We start from the raw sequence: 15,907 nt of genomic DNA on the forward strand, positions 1-15,907 counted from the left end.
TTCCGGGTGGAGAGCCAGACCCAGTCGCCTGGGGAGAAAACAGGCGCCTCACTGCGGTGGCAGTCTGCCTGTTCCTTGTGCCGAAGCACAACGTGCTGGAAACAAGTGTGCGCAGTGTTCCAGATCTCCTCAGTGCACCGAAAGCACTCGTCCACCACAGGAGCCTCGGTCAGGCTCGGATGCCAAGGTGGCAGGGCCGGCTGATACCTCACTCCTTTCCAGTGTGTGTTGGGGTTAGTGGAGGAGTGGAGGAAGGAATTCTGCGCATATTCTGCCCAAGGTAGAAAATCCGCCCACTCCCCCGGCCGATCCTGACAGTAACACACGCAAGAACTTTCCCACCTCCTGTTTGACCCTCTCCACCTGCCCATTTTCTTGAGGCCGATAACCGGAGTTGAGACTGACCGTGACCCCCAGGTGTTCCATGAATGCCTTCCATACCCATGAGGTGAACTCAGGGCTACGATCGGACACAATATGCTCCGGGATCCCGGAAGACGTGCGTAAAAAGAGCCTCCGCGGTTTGCATGGCCGACGGAAGCCCAGGCAGAGGAAGGTGACAAGCTTTGGAAAACCGGTCCACAACACCTAGAATGGTGGTGTTCCCCTGGGAGGGGGGAAGGTCATCGGCTCTGGCCACGGAGCAGTGGCAGCCATGGACTTTGAATTCTGTGCAGATCTTCTTCTGGACCGCAGGAGGTTGTCCAACCGGATCACCATGCTGATGAGCTGGTCAAATGACAGGTTGTCATCATGGCAGGCTAACTCCAGCTGTACCTGCTCCCGCAGTCCGTTGCGGAAAACAGTGACCAGAGCCAACTCGTTCCATCCGGTGGAGGCCGCGATGGTCCGGAACTTCATGGCAGTCCTAGATCCCTGGTGTAGTCGGAGTAGACGCTCACCCTCCTCTCGGCCCTCCACAGGATGATCAAACACCGAGCGGAAGAGGGTGAAGCGTAGGATTCGACCTCGAGGGTGGCAACCCTGTCTTTTCCGGAAACCCCTTACATCTTGCTGATGCGCAGCCGAAGTGCTCAGGGAGGGACAGGGGTTTCCACGGACAGGCTCCGATGGAACGGAGGTAGGTCGTGGTGTGGAAGCTGGTACCGAGATCGATGCTGGAAACTAGGGGGACTGCACACTTCCCTCCAAGTGCAGGATGGTTGACAGCCTTGTTCAGGGGCAGAACAACAGATTTGTACCTTGTCAGCTCAGGGATTCAATCTTGCAACCTTACAGTTAATTAGTCCAACGCTCTAACCACCTGCCTCTCATTGCACTCCACAAGGAGCCTGCCTGTTACGAGAATGCAGTAAGCCAAGGTAAGTTGCTAGCTAGCGTTAAACTTATCTTATAAAAAACAATCAATCAATCATAATCACTAGTTAACTACACATGGTTGATAATATTACTAGTTTATATAGTAATTGTTGGGCCACAGGTGTGAACGATTCAGTAGAGTGCTGGAGTTACACATCTGGCTAAAAGACGAATGTAGCACTGCTGGAGATACTCTACAGGAATGACGGAGTCCATCCAAATCATCTTGGCTCCTGGACTCTGTCCACGCATTTCAAGGCTGCGTTGAAACTGACTGGTAAATGATCCAAGACCAGCTCAGTTAACCCCTACCATTGTGACAATGAGTCATCATAATGCTGCATATAATGTACATGATCTTAGAGGCACTGGCAAACACAATGTAAGTAATTTAACTTCAGTACTCCTAATTGCACCAAAAACAACTGTTTATCCTACAGCTATTGTAATCAGTAATCATGAGCCTATAAACCAGAGCTCAGCTCCAATGTAAATAACATGAGTAAGTCTACCTCTGATAAGCTTTCCAGTAAAGCATTAAAAACAATCAAGCAACCCAGAAAATTGCTAAAAAATAGCCCATATTAACATATGTAGCCTAAGAAGGTCCATGAAGTCAATAACTTGCTTGTAACAGATGACAGTCATATTCTGACTCTCTGAAACTCACCTAGATAATGCAATTGTAGCAAATCTGTAAGGGTGCGCGCTGGTGGCAGGGAAGTCAGGCGCAGATCGACCTTGGTATAAACGGAGCAGTTTAATAAGTGCTCAAACAACTCAGTATATACAAAATACTACAAGTGGGTTCAAAACCCGTCGCACACCAGAACATATCTTGCACAATGCTTACAAACAAACAATCACCGACAAGGACAATGAGGGGGAACAGAGGGTTAAATACACAACATGTAATGAATGGGATTAAAACCAGGTGTGATACAAGACAAAACCAAAGGAAAATGAAAAGAGGATCAGTGATGGCTAGAAGGTCGGTGACTTCGACCAACAAGGAGAGGGGCCAACTTCGGCTGAAGTCGTGACAAATACATGGTTTTAACATCTACCGAAAAGACAGAAATGCCAACGGAGGTGGTGTTGCGGTCTATATTCAGAACCACATTCCTGTAAAGCTTAGAGACGATCAAATGTTAAATATTGTTGAAGTAATATGGCTAGAGGTTCATCTGCCTCACCTAAAGCAAATTCTTGTGGGAAGCTGCTATAGACCAACCAAGTGCTAGTAAGCACGCACCCATTAAGAAAATTACTGTAAAAACGGTTAAATCCCCTTGGATTGATGAGGAATTTAAAAATTGTATGGTTGAGAGGGATGAGGCAAAAGATATGGCAAATTAAGTCTGGCAGCCCAACTGATTGACAAAAGTACTGCAAATTAAGAAATCATGTTACTAAACTAAATAAAAACAAAAATAAACTACACTATGAAACGAATATAAATTATATAAAGAATGATAGTAAAAAGCTTTGGGGCACCTTAAATGAAATTTTTGGGAAAAAAGCCAACTCGCCTCTTTCATTCATTGAATCAGATGGCTCTCTCATCACAAAGACCACTGAAATTGCAAACTACTTTAATTACTTTTTCATTGGCAAGATAAGCAAACTTAGGGATGACATGCCAGCCATAAACGCTGACACTACACATCCAAGTATATCTGACAAAATTCTGAAAGACAAGAATTGTACTTTTGAATTCCGTGAAGTAAGTGTAGAAGAGGTGAAAAAAGTATTGGCACCGGGGTCTGACAATCTGGATGGAAAATTACTGAGGATTATAGCTGATGATATTGCCACTCCTATTTGCCACATCTTCAATTTAAGCCTACTAGAGAACGTATGCCCTCAGGCCTGGAGGGAAGCTAAAGTCATTGCACTACCCTAGAATAGTAAACGCCCCCTTTACTGGCTCAAAGAGCCGACCAATCAGCCTGTTACCAACCCTTAGTAAACTTCTGGAAAAAATGGTGTTTGACCAGTTACAATGCTCATTCACAGTTTTAAAAAATTGACAAAATAATTTCAGTATGCTTATAGGGAAGGACACTCCACAAGCACAGCACTTACACAAATGACTGATGATTGGCTGAGAGAAACTGATGATAAAATTATTGTGGGGGCTGTCGTGTTAGACTTCAGTGCAGCTTTTGACATTATCAATCATAGTCTGCTGCTGGAAAAACGTATGCGTTATGGCTTTACACCCCCTGCTATAATGTGGATAAAGAGTTACTTATCTAACAGAACACAGAGGGTGTTCTATAGCGACTGAAATGACTACAACACTCAACAAAGAGCTGCAGTTATTTTCAGAGTGGGTGGCAAAGAAAAAGTGATTCCTAAATATTTCTAAAACTAAAAGCATTGTATTTGGAACAAAACACTCACTAGCCCTAAACCTAAACTAAATCTTGTAATAAATCATGTGGAAATTGAGCGAGTTGAGATGACTAAACTGCTTGGAGTAACACTAGATTGTAAACTGTCAAGTCAAAACATATTGATGCAGTAGTAGCTAAGATGGGGAGAAGTATGTCCATAATAAAGTGATGCTCTGCCTTCTTAACAACACTATCAACAATAGTTTTATTGCACCTTGACTACTGTTCAGTCGTGTGGTCAGGTGACACAAAAAAAGGACTTAGGAAAATTGCAATTGGCTCAGAAAGGGGCAGCACGGCTGGCCCGTGGATGTACACAGAGAGCTAATATTAATAATATGAATGTCAATCTCTCCTGTCTGAAAGTGGAGGAGAGATTGACTTCATCACTACTTTTATTTATGAGAGGTATTGAAGTAAAACCTGACATGTTGAATGCACCGAGCTGTCTGTCTAAACTACTGGCACACAGCTCAGACACCCATGCCACAACAGGTCTCTTCACAGTCCAAGTCCAGAACAGACTATGGGAGGCACACAGTACTACATAAAGCCATGACTACATGGAACTCTATTCCACATCAAGTAACTGAAAAGTACAATTATATTTAAAAAAACAGATAAAAACAAACACCTTAGGAAACAGCGGGGACTGTGGAGCAACAAACATTGGCACAGACACATGGACACACACACGATAACATACGCACTATACATGCACATGGATTTAGTACTGTAGATACGTGGTAGTGGTGGGGTAGGGGCCTGAGGGCACAGTGTGTTGTGAAATCTGTGAATGTATTGTAATGTTATTGTCATGAACGTCGTAGTGAGGAGACCAATGGATTCGCGTGATACGAAAATAATGAAAATAACACGAAGTACACTAAACAAACAAAACATCAAAACGAACGTGACCGCTATAAACACTGAGAGCAAACATGCAACATCACAGACAAAAACCCACGAAATACCCAAAGAAGACGGCTGCCTAAATATGGTTCCCAATCAGAGACAACGATAAACAGCTGCCTCTAATTGAGAACCAATCTAGGCAACCATAGACATACATAAACACCTAGATGGTAAACAAACCCATAAACCTACAAAAACCCTAGACAGTATAAAAACACATACATCACCCATGTCACACCCTGACCTTAACAAAATACACTTCTTAAAAAAATATAGGGAACACTTAAACAACACAATGTAAATCCCAAGTCAATCACACTTCTGTGAAATCAAACTGTCCACTTAGGAAACAACACTGATTGACAATACATTTTACATGCTGTTGTGCAAATGGAATAGACAACAGGTGGAAATTATAGGCAATTTGCAAGACACCCCCAATATAATAGTGGTTCTGCAGGTGGGGACCACAGACCACTTCTCAGTTCCTATGCTTCCTGGCTGATGTTTTGGTCACTTTTGAATGCTGGCGGTGCTTTCACTCTAGTTATAGCATGAGACGGAGTCTACAACCCACACAAGTGGCTCAGGTAGTGCAGCTCATCCAGGATGGCACATCAATGCGAGCTGTGGCAAGAAGGTTTGCTGTGTCTGTCAGCGTAATGTCCAGAGCAAGTAGGCGCTACCAGGAGACAGGCCAGTACATCAGGAGATGTGGAGGAGGCCGTAGGAGGGCAACAACCCAGCAGTAGGACCGCTACCTCTGCCTTTGTGCAAGGAGGAGCAGGAAGAGCACTGCCAGAGCCCTGCAAAATGACCTCCAGCAGGCCACAAATGTGCATGTGTCTGCTCAAACGGTCAGAAACAGACTCCATGAGGACCCGAAGTCCACAGGTGGGGGTTGTGCTTACAGCCCAACACCGTGCAGGACGTTTGGCATTTGCCAGAGAACACCAAGACTGGCAAATTCGCCACTGGCGCCCTGTGCTCTTCACAGATGAAAGCAGGTTCACACTGAGCACGTGACAGAGGTGACAGAGTCTGGAGACGCCGTGGAGAACGTTCTGCTGCCTGCAACATCCTCCAGCATGACCGGTTTGGCAGTGGGTCAGTCATGGTGTGGGGTGGCATTTTTTGGGGGGCCGCACAGGCCTCCACGTGCTCGCCATAGGTAGCCTGACTGCCATTAGGTACCGAGATGAGATCCTCAGACTCCTTGTGAGACCATATGCTGGTGCGGTTGGCCCTGGGTTCCTCCTAATGCAAGACAATGCTAGACCTCATGTGGCTGGAGTGTGTCAGCAGTTCCTGCAAGAGGAAGGCATTGATGCTATGGACTGGCCCGCCCGTTCCCCAGACCTGAATCCAATTGAGCACATCTGGGACATCATGTCTCGCTCCATCCACCAACGCCACGTTGCACCAAAGACTGTCCAGGAGTTGGCGGATACTTTAGTCCAGGTTGTGAGGAGATCCCTCAGGAGACCATCCGCCACCTCATCAGGAGCATGCCTAGGAGTTGTAGGGAGGTCATACAGGCACGTGGAGGCCACACACACTACTGAGCCTCATTTTGACTTGTTTTAAGGACATTTCATCAAAGTTGGATCAGCCTGTAGTATGGTTTTCCACTTTTGAGTGTCACTCCAAATCCAAACCTCCGTGGGTTGATAAATTTGATTTCCATTGATAATTTTTGTGTGATTTTGTTGTCAGCACATTCAACTATGTAAAGAAAAAAGTATTTCATTAGAATATTTCATTCATTCAGATCTAGGATGTGTTATTTTAGTGTTCCCTATATTTTTCCCTATAATTTTTTTGAGCAGTATATATAAAGAAAACAGAATACTCAGGTCAGGGCGTGACAGTTTTTAAATTATATAACATTTACATTTACATTTAAGTAATTTAGCAGACGCTCTTATCCAGAGCGACTTACAAATTGGTGCATTCACCTTATGACATCCAGTGGAACAGCCACTTTACAATAGTGCATCTAAATCTTTTAAGGGGGGGGGGGGTGAGAAGGATTACTTTATCCTATCCTAGGTATTCCTTAAAGAGGTGGGGTTTCAGGTGTCTCCGGAAGGTGGTGATTGACTCCGCTGTCCTGGCGTCGTGAGGGAGTGTGTTCCACCATTGGGGAGCCAGAGCAGCGAACAGTTTTGACTGGGCTGAGCGGGAACTGTACTTCCTCAGTGGTAGGGAGGCGAGCAGGCCAGAGGTGGATGAACGCAGTGCCCTTGTTTGGGTGTAGGGCCTGATCAGAGCCTGGAGGTACTGAGGTGCCCTTCCCCTCACAGCTCCGTAGGCAAGCACCATGGTCTTGTAGCGGATGCGATCAACTGGAAGCCAGTGGAGAGAGCGGAGGAGCGGGGTGACGTGAGAGAACTTGGGAAGGTTGAACACCAGACGGGCTGCGGCATTCTGGATGAGTTGTAGGGGTTTAATGGCACAGGCAGGGAGCCCAGCCAACAGCGAGTTGCAGTAATCCAGACGGGAGATGACAAGTGCCTGGATTAGGACCTGCGCCGCTTCCTGTGTGAGGCAGGGTCGTACTCTGCGGATGTTGTAGAGCATGAACCTACAGGAACGGGCCACCGCCTTGATGTTAGTTGAGAACGACAGGGTGTTGTCCAGGATCACGCCAAGGTTCATATAAACTTGCCTTAATTTTGCTGGACCCCAGGAAGAGTAGCTAAATGGGGATCCATAATAAATACAAAAAGATGGGTCCGACCACCTTTAGTCAAATAATAAATGTCTTATAAATTAGGGTTATTTTAGATGATGACACCTAGCTAAATAGTTAGCTAGCCAACTATAGCTACTGCCAACTATAGCTATTGTCATTTTGCTATGTTTTTGGGGAAGAACATTGTTTGTATCCATGAGCGAGCTAGCTTTTTTTATGACCAGCACTGTAGGTGCACGAGACAATTTTACCAGCATCATAGCATTCATATCGATGAATCGTTGTGACATATGAAATAGTAATAGTGTAATCAATGTGTAATACCTACGTCTTAAAAATGTATGAACACGTTAAATTATTATGTGACTTGCAGTCATATTCAGGTCCTGATTGGTCAACCAGCTTATTTGACACGTCAAATAGTGTTTAGTTTTTTTTGACACGCAAAGACCCAAACGGCGTTCCCATAGAAATCCTGGTTGAGAATGAAACTACTGAACAAATGAACAATGAAACAGCACAGCAAGTAAGTGAAAGAAATATGTTTTGATTACGTTTTACTGGTAACGGGGACATACGTAAATGGCAACAAAATCATTTTTAGGTCAATGTGGTGTGTTTTTTTTGGCAAAGGAAATATCAGATATCGGTATTGTCCAAAAATGTTAAATCGGTGCATCACTATTTTATATTTTTACTTTTCCCTCACTCTACTTTTTTCATTAAAATTTTTCACATCGGACGCTTTATTTGGACATGGTTCTACAGGACCTCCACCAGCCGAAGCTAAGCATCACGACTTCAGCCGAAGTCGGTCCCTCTCCTTGTTAGGGCAGCGTTCGGCGATCGATGCCCCCGGCCTTCTAGCCATCGCCTATCCACTTTTCATTTTCCATTTGTTTTTTTCTGTGTCTTACAAACCTGTTTTCAATCCCCCAATTACTTGTTATTTATTTAACCCTCTGTGCCCCCATGTTTGTTTGTGAGTAATTGTTTATTGTATTGCAGTTCGTATTTGTGGCCTTGTATTTATACAACGTGTATTTTGATATTTTTGAGTAAAATTGCTTTCATTACTCATATATGCTGTCCTGCGCCTGACTCATTTCACCAGCTACACACAGAAGCTTTACACTAAGTAGTAACATTAACATTATGCAATTTAATTGCAGTCGCTGTACTCGTAATATACTGCAGAACAATCGCCTTATGGTAAAGATAGCCGTGCTACAAGCCCAGCTTCAGACAAAATTGTTAGGCAAGGGTAATTTAAGTGTAGGAAAGGATGAATCAGCTTCTGTGCCACCAATAAGTACAGATAGTAGTATAAATCCCCTCACACAGTCCACGCAGCAGGACAATTTTCTCATGGCTTCTGGAAGGAAATGCTGCCAGAATGCTTAACTGGTGTCTCTCATTCAGCCAACAGAAACTGTCAACCAGTTCTCCCCATTAAGCAACGAGTCAGAGGCCAAGCCTTCTCAGGTCTCTCCTCTACCCGTTACAGGGTCTGAGCCGTCGAAGCCTCCCACCATTAGGCTGGACAATAGAACAAGTCAAAATTCCCCCACGGCTGAAAAACGGCAGAAGAACATTGGCTGAGCTGGAATACTAGCGTGAGCCCATAGCAAATGAATGGGATTGAACGTTCGCAGAGCCTGTTTTGACTAGAGTGATGCTTAGAATTCCATTTCGCCTAAATGACACAAAAAAATGTATCCTTTTTATTTTAACACTACAATCTGTTCGATGGACGAAACTGGAAAAAAATAACTTGTGTAGAAAGTAAACATCTGCACCTTTTGGGTGGCAGGTTGCCTAGTGGTTAGAGCGTTGGGTAAGCAACCAAAAGTTTGCTAGATGGAATATTAGAGCTGACAAGGTAAAAATATGTCGTTATGCCCCTGAACAAGGCAGTTAACCCACTGTTACCCAGTAGGCCGTCATTGTAAATAAGAATTTGTTCTTAATAGAACTAATAGGAGCTGGCAGGATGAAAAATGCCCTAAAATAAGGCCTACAGCTGGGAAATATGGTCATATTATGAAACTGGGCTCTACGGTGCATGCACTGAACAATTATTTTTAATCAGAAAAAAGCATTGTTAAAAATGTCATGTGTCCAGCCTACCATCAATAGCTCTGACAAATTGAAAACCCTAGTGATTGGCGACTCCATTACACGTAGTATTAGACTTGAAAGGATCATCCAGCGACCATACACTGTTTACCAGGGGGCAGGTCCACTTCCCCTCCCAAAATATATAATTTGGAGATAATTGGCCCTCTTTCTGGGACTCACCCACAAACGGGACCAAGCCTGGCCTGCTGAGGAGTGACAGACTCCATCCTAGCTGGAGGCGTGCCCTTATCCTACATACGTATAAACACAGACAGGGCTCTAACTCCTCTAGCTCCACAATGAGATAGCCAGTCTGCCAGCTTAGTGGAGTCTGCCACTAGCACAGTCATTATAGTCAGCTCAGCTATCCCCATTGAGACTGTGTCTGTGCCTCGATCTAGGTTGGGAAAAACTAAACATGGCGGTGTTCGATTTAGCAATCTCACTGGAATAAAGACCTACTCCATTCCTGTCATTATTGAAAGAGATTGTGATATCTCACATCCCAAAATAAAATAGGGTTACTTAATGTTAGATCCCTCACTTCCAAGGCAGTTAGTCAATGAACTAATCATTGATCATAATCTTGACGTGATTGACCTGACTGAAACATAGCTTAATAAGCCTGATGAATTTACTGTGTTAAATGAGGCCGCTCTTCCTGGTTACACTTGTGACCATATCCCATGCGCATCCCACAAAGGCGGAGGTGTTGCTATAACATTTATGACAGCAAATTTCAATTTACAAAAAAAAGACTGCGTTTTCGTCTTTTGAGCTTATAGTCATGAAATCTATACAGACTACTCAATCACTTTTTATAGCTACTGTTTACAGGCCTCCTGGGCCATATACAGCGTTCCTCACTGAGTTCCCTGAATTCCTATTGGACCTTGTAGTCATGGCAGACAATATTCACATTTTTGGTGACTTTAATATTCACATGGAAAAGTCCACAGACCCACACCAAAAGGCTTTCGGAGCCATCATCGACTCAGTGGGTTTTGTCCAACATGTCTCAGGACCTACTCACTGCTAGTCATACTCTGGACCTAGTTTTTTCCCTGTGGAATAAATATTGTGGATCTTAATGTTTTTCCTCATAATCCTGGACTATCGGACCACCATTTTATTATGTTTGCAATCGCAACAAATAATCTACTTAGACCCCAACCATGGATCATCAAAAGCCGTGCTATAAATTCTTGGACAACCCAAAGATTCCTAGATGTCGTTGCTGTCTGCCTGGCTGGTTCCCCTCTCTGCACAAGGATTCTCTGCCTCTAACCCTATTACGGGGGCTGAATCAATGGCATACTGGTGGCTCTTCCATGCTGTCCCTAGGTGGGGTGCGTCACTTGAGTGGGTTGAGTCAATTACGTGTACTTCCTGTCCGGGTTGGCCGTGGGGGTTCATGGGTTCATGCCGTGGGGGAGATCTTTGTGGGCTATACTCAGGGTAGTAAGTTGGTGGTTTGAAGATATCCCCCTAGTGGTGTAGGTGCTGTGCTTTGGCAAAGTGGGTGGGGTTCTATCCTGCCTGGCCCTGTCCGGGGGTATCTTCGGACGGGGCCACAGTGTCTCCAGACCCCTCCTGTCTCAGCCTCCAGTATTTATTCTGCAATAGTTTGTATCAGGGGGCTAGGGTCAGTCTGTTATATCTGAAGTATTTCTCCTGTCTTATCCGGTGTCCTGTGTGAATTTAAGTATTGCTCCCTCTAATTCTCTCTCTCACTCTTCCCTCCCAGAGGACCTGAGCCTTTGCCTCAGGACTAGCTGGCCTGATGACTCCTTGCTGTGCCCAGTCCACCTGGCCGTGCTGCTGCTCCAGTTTCAACTGTTCTTCCTGCGGCTATGGAATCCTGACCTGTTCACCGGACATGCTACATTGTCCCAGACCTGCTGTTTTTCGACTCGCTCTCTCTAGAGTACCTGCTGCCTCTAACTCTGAATGCTCGGCTATGAAAAAAGTCAATTGACATTTACTCCTTTTGCACCCTCTACAACCACTGATTATTATTTGACCCTGCTGGTCATCTATGAACATTTTAACATCTTGACAATGTACTGTTATAATCTCCACCTGGACAGCCAGAAAAGGACCCCTCAGATCCTGGTTCCTCTCTAGGTTTCATCCTAGGTCCCTGCCTTTCTGGGGAGTTTTCCCTATCCACCATGCTTCCTCATCTGCATTGCTTTCTGTTTGGGGTTTTAGGCTGGGTTTCTGTATAGCACTTTGTGACATCATCTGATGTAAAAAGGGCTTTATAAATACATTTGATTGATTGATTGCTCTGGCCAATTGGACAGCTTAAATCTAGGTGCCTGCAGCTTTCAATACCCCACACAGGAAAAGCTGATACTAGCGAACGAAAGATTTCATAACTTTTAAAACCATGACCAGAGTGAGACTGTCAAAGAATAGAGCTGCTGTTTTTATGAGTGTGTTCATGTTCAAGTTTTTATTCAGCAATGTTTTACTCAACACTTTCACAAAACACGCTTCTCCCTACTTCCACTCACGCTACAACTAGCACTGCAGCTACAGCAATGAATGAGCAGCAAGTGTATCAATAAGCCTGCCTTTTTATTATTAGCAGCTCCTCGTGCCTATTTGACATGAACACACTATTTATTAGAACATACTGTTTAGTAGCAATGCATGCAGGAAGCAACGAATATCAACATACTAGGCGCACGCATACTGAGAAGCCATTATCTAATACATAATTGTTTTTTTTCAGCTATTGTCAAACACGTGGGTCTAAAATTATGATTCTATTCTTCAATATCATGGAGCGAATTCATACTAGAAAATCTGAAATGAGTATCACATCCTAGCAAATAAAGCATACAAAATGTTCTACATTTCACCAAAGTGTCGGAGGACACACTGTCTAGCTAGCTAGAGCACGATGGTACAAGGAAATCCCAGCCGTTCAAATCCTCCCCTAACCCGGACGACGCTGGGCCAATTGGGAGCCGCCTCATAGGTCTCACGGTCACGGCCGGTGACACAGCCTGGGATTGAACACAGGTCTGTAGGGTGAGGGTGCATGTATAATGTATATGATAGTGATATAGAATATATGTCATAGATTCCTTTTTCACAATCTTGTGAAACCCAAACCCTCCAAGATCCCCCCCACACAGTTCCCCAATAGCTGTCCCTCAACCATTCGAGACCCCCCCCACAGCCCCCCTAAAGGGGAAAAGGAAAAGACAGAAGATAACAGCAAACAACAATGCAAAAAATAATGCACAATAATAATTTAAAACAAAGGACATCAAGGACAACTGAAATCATAACAGCACTGCCAACTGTATATGTTTGTGTGCATGTCTGGCACTATTACATGTATGTGTGTATTCTTGTATGTGTTTATTTGAATGAAAGTGTGTGTATATGCATGTGTACAAACACCTGCACGGCATCAGCCTCAGGCAAACCGGGATTATTTGTAAAAACACTGCCACTTAGTGTCATTCAAATGTACTTTTATTATTACTTTTTCCCCTTTATCTTTTGACCATCATTCTCCCTCTCACACACAGCAAATCCAGTATACTGGTAATCTTTCCTATTTATGCTATTTCTATTCCTCCGCCAGTTTTGATCCTTTATATTGGGCAGACAGACCAGTTCCTTACCTCCTCCCGCTGCCTCCTCCATTTTTGGGGTAATGCCATACAATTCTGATAACTCCATGAAGGACATAAATGATATTGTAATGGTAGAGTTAAGAACAAAATACCCTTTTCAAACATCTTTCCCATAAATACAGGTATTTTATCAACCAGCACATTTGAATTCAGCCATAATATTTGTATTATCTTTTCAGGGTGATGAAATTGAAATTGTAGCCAGCTCTGCAATACTTGTTTGAAAAAGACATACTTTGAAAAAAGTATCATTTGTCAATTAATAGAAAATGAGACATTGCAATCTGCACGAAGGCAAAAAGGCATTTTTAAACAATGGATGAGCTTTTTATTAATCTACTTGAGAACCAGTTAGGGTTCAAATACAACTTTTGAATGAGTGAAGCTTTTAGAGAGAGGTTTATTACTTTTATATCAAATAATCTCAACCCATTCAATTCATATGGTTAGGTGTGTGCGTACTGGTAGCAAAGTCGGGTGAAGGAGAGCAGAAAGTTGTGAACAGGTGCACACTTTAATGAGGCAGGAGAAACCTCCAACCCATTGGTAAAAGTGCAAAACAGTCACAATAATAAATGTTTAACATCTTTGTGTACAACACGGTATAAGCAAACCAGTCTGGCGAGTCAACAATTAACACCTAACACAAACAATTTCACACAAAGACATGAGGGGGAAAAGAGGAATAAATACATGAGTGTGATTGGTGAAGTTTGCAGGGAACAAGACAAAACAAATGGATCAATGAAAAATGGAGCGGCGATGGCTAGAAAGCCGGAGACGTCGACCGCCGAATGCCGCACGAACAAGGAGAGGAGCCGACTTCGGCGGAAGTCGTGACAAATATTCATTATATAGATAGGCTCGTTTTATTTTCTGGTTTAGCGTCCCAGATAAAGCGAAATATTTTTTGCTCATATGATTTGAAAAACGAATCATCAGCAGTAAGCAGCACCGTAAGTGAGTAAACTGAGATATGACTAAGGAGTTCATCTGGGGAATTTTTCCATAAATAGACAGGTACGTACCTCTCCATGGTTGCAGGATCTTGTCTATTTTTACAAGTTTTCTATTGAAATTCAGTGTGGAAAGCTTATTGATATATTTTGTGATATGAATAACCGAGTATGTCTACTTCACCATCAGCCCATTTTATAGGTAAGCTGCAAGGTAATGTAAAAGTTGTATTTTTTAAGGATCCAATACGTAATTGTGTACACTTATCATAATTAACTTTTCTGTACTCTCTGGACTAAAACCTATCTAGATCTTTAATGAGACATTGCAGGGATCAAGCTTGCGGACTTAACATAAAACCTGAGTCATCGGCATACATGGACAACTTTGTTTTTAAGCCTTGGATTTCTAATCCTCTAATGTTGTTATTGGATCTGATTTTAATAGCTAGCATTTTGATGGCCATAACGAATAGATATGGTGACAGAGGACACCTTTGCTCCTTTTGACAATTCAAAACTCTGAGAAGTAGCCGTTATTTACCATTTTACACCTGTGGTTGCTATACATTATTTTTACCCATTTTAAAAAGAGAATTACAGAAACTGAAAATATCCAGGCATCCATTCTTACTTTATCAAATGCCTATAAATACCATTCCTGGCCTCTTATACGTTTCATGATGTTCTATTATTTGTAGTAGTTGTCATATATCATCTCCAATGTATCGTCCATGCAAAAAACCTGTCTGATCAGGATGAACAATACCTGGTAAAACCCTTTTAATTCTGAGTGCTATGCATTTTGCATCACAACATTGAAGTGTATTTTTTTATTATTTGTTTCAATATCCATGTTTTGATTGATTAATTAATCTTCTGCTACTCAAATATAAATAAAACATTTTTCTAAACAAATCCAATATGTTACTTGTATTTACTGCACAAGGTACTGAAAGTGTTCTTCCAATTTAAATGATTTAGGTAGTATCATATGTTAGTCATCCCAACCCCGGCAGTCATTCTGAATGCAGGTCGAAGGCGAATAAAAATTATAAATGTTGCAGATCCGCACTTTGGCTGGATTTCAATAGGAATTACATGACTTTGCAAGTCAGAATTATGTGTCTTGCAGGCCTGATGTGGTCTGTAAACCATGAGTTTAGGTCAAAACTAGACCCTCAAAACAAGGCGTTATGGACTATGTTGTGTATTATGTTCAATAATTACATTTTAACAATAACATATCACATAGGATTTTACTTGGAGGAGGTCACAGTACTGAAAATGAATGAATGCAACAACCATGTCTCTGTAACTAGCAAACAGTCAAGGATGGTATTGGTAACTAAACTTAACTCGAAAGGCATCTTGGGAAATATGCAAATAAGGCTCAACAACTTACTTGCATAAAATAGTGTGTGGTTCTTCAAAGAAGCATGCAATTTAAGGTTATTCAAAATAACCTAGAATGGTTACCCAATGGCATCACTCTTAAGAACCTTATTTGGTTCCAACCTGAACCTTTATTTTTAATAGTGTACTATAAAACTGTATTTTCGCATACCCATAATGCCTACTATTTAGAACATGAGTACAGGTATTCAGTCACGGCTGTTGACTGGCTTCTGGTCCCTGTGATACGGGTGTTAAAGTTATATGCAGTAGAAGTATGGACACTGACACACCATCCCTATAAAGCCTTACCTGAGCTCATAGACACTTGTTCGACAATGGGGTGTGTGTTTATATATCACATAATCAGTCCTGCCAACCCTGCCCAACTTTTAAGAGTACCAGACTCGTGCAGCAAATAGGAGATTCAACTCGCAC

At 42.9% G+C, this 15,907-nt stretch overlaps 1 pseudogene; it reads right to left on the bottom strand.

Moving 5' to 3' along the window:
• The window catches only part of LOC118362170 (protein arginine N-methyltransferase 3-like), a 75,676-nt pseudogene that overhangs the window by 46,686 nt on the left and 13,083 nt on the right, over positions 1-15,907 (bottom strand).

Source organism: Oncorhynchus keta, chromosome 2 (genome assembly GCF_023373465.1).
Source record: "Oncorhynchus keta strain PuntledgeMale-10-30-2019 chromosome 2, Oket_V2, whole genome shotgun sequence".
Taxonomy (NCBI): Eukaryota; Metazoa; Chordata; class Actinopteri; order Salmoniformes; family Salmonidae; genus Oncorhynchus; species Oncorhynchus keta.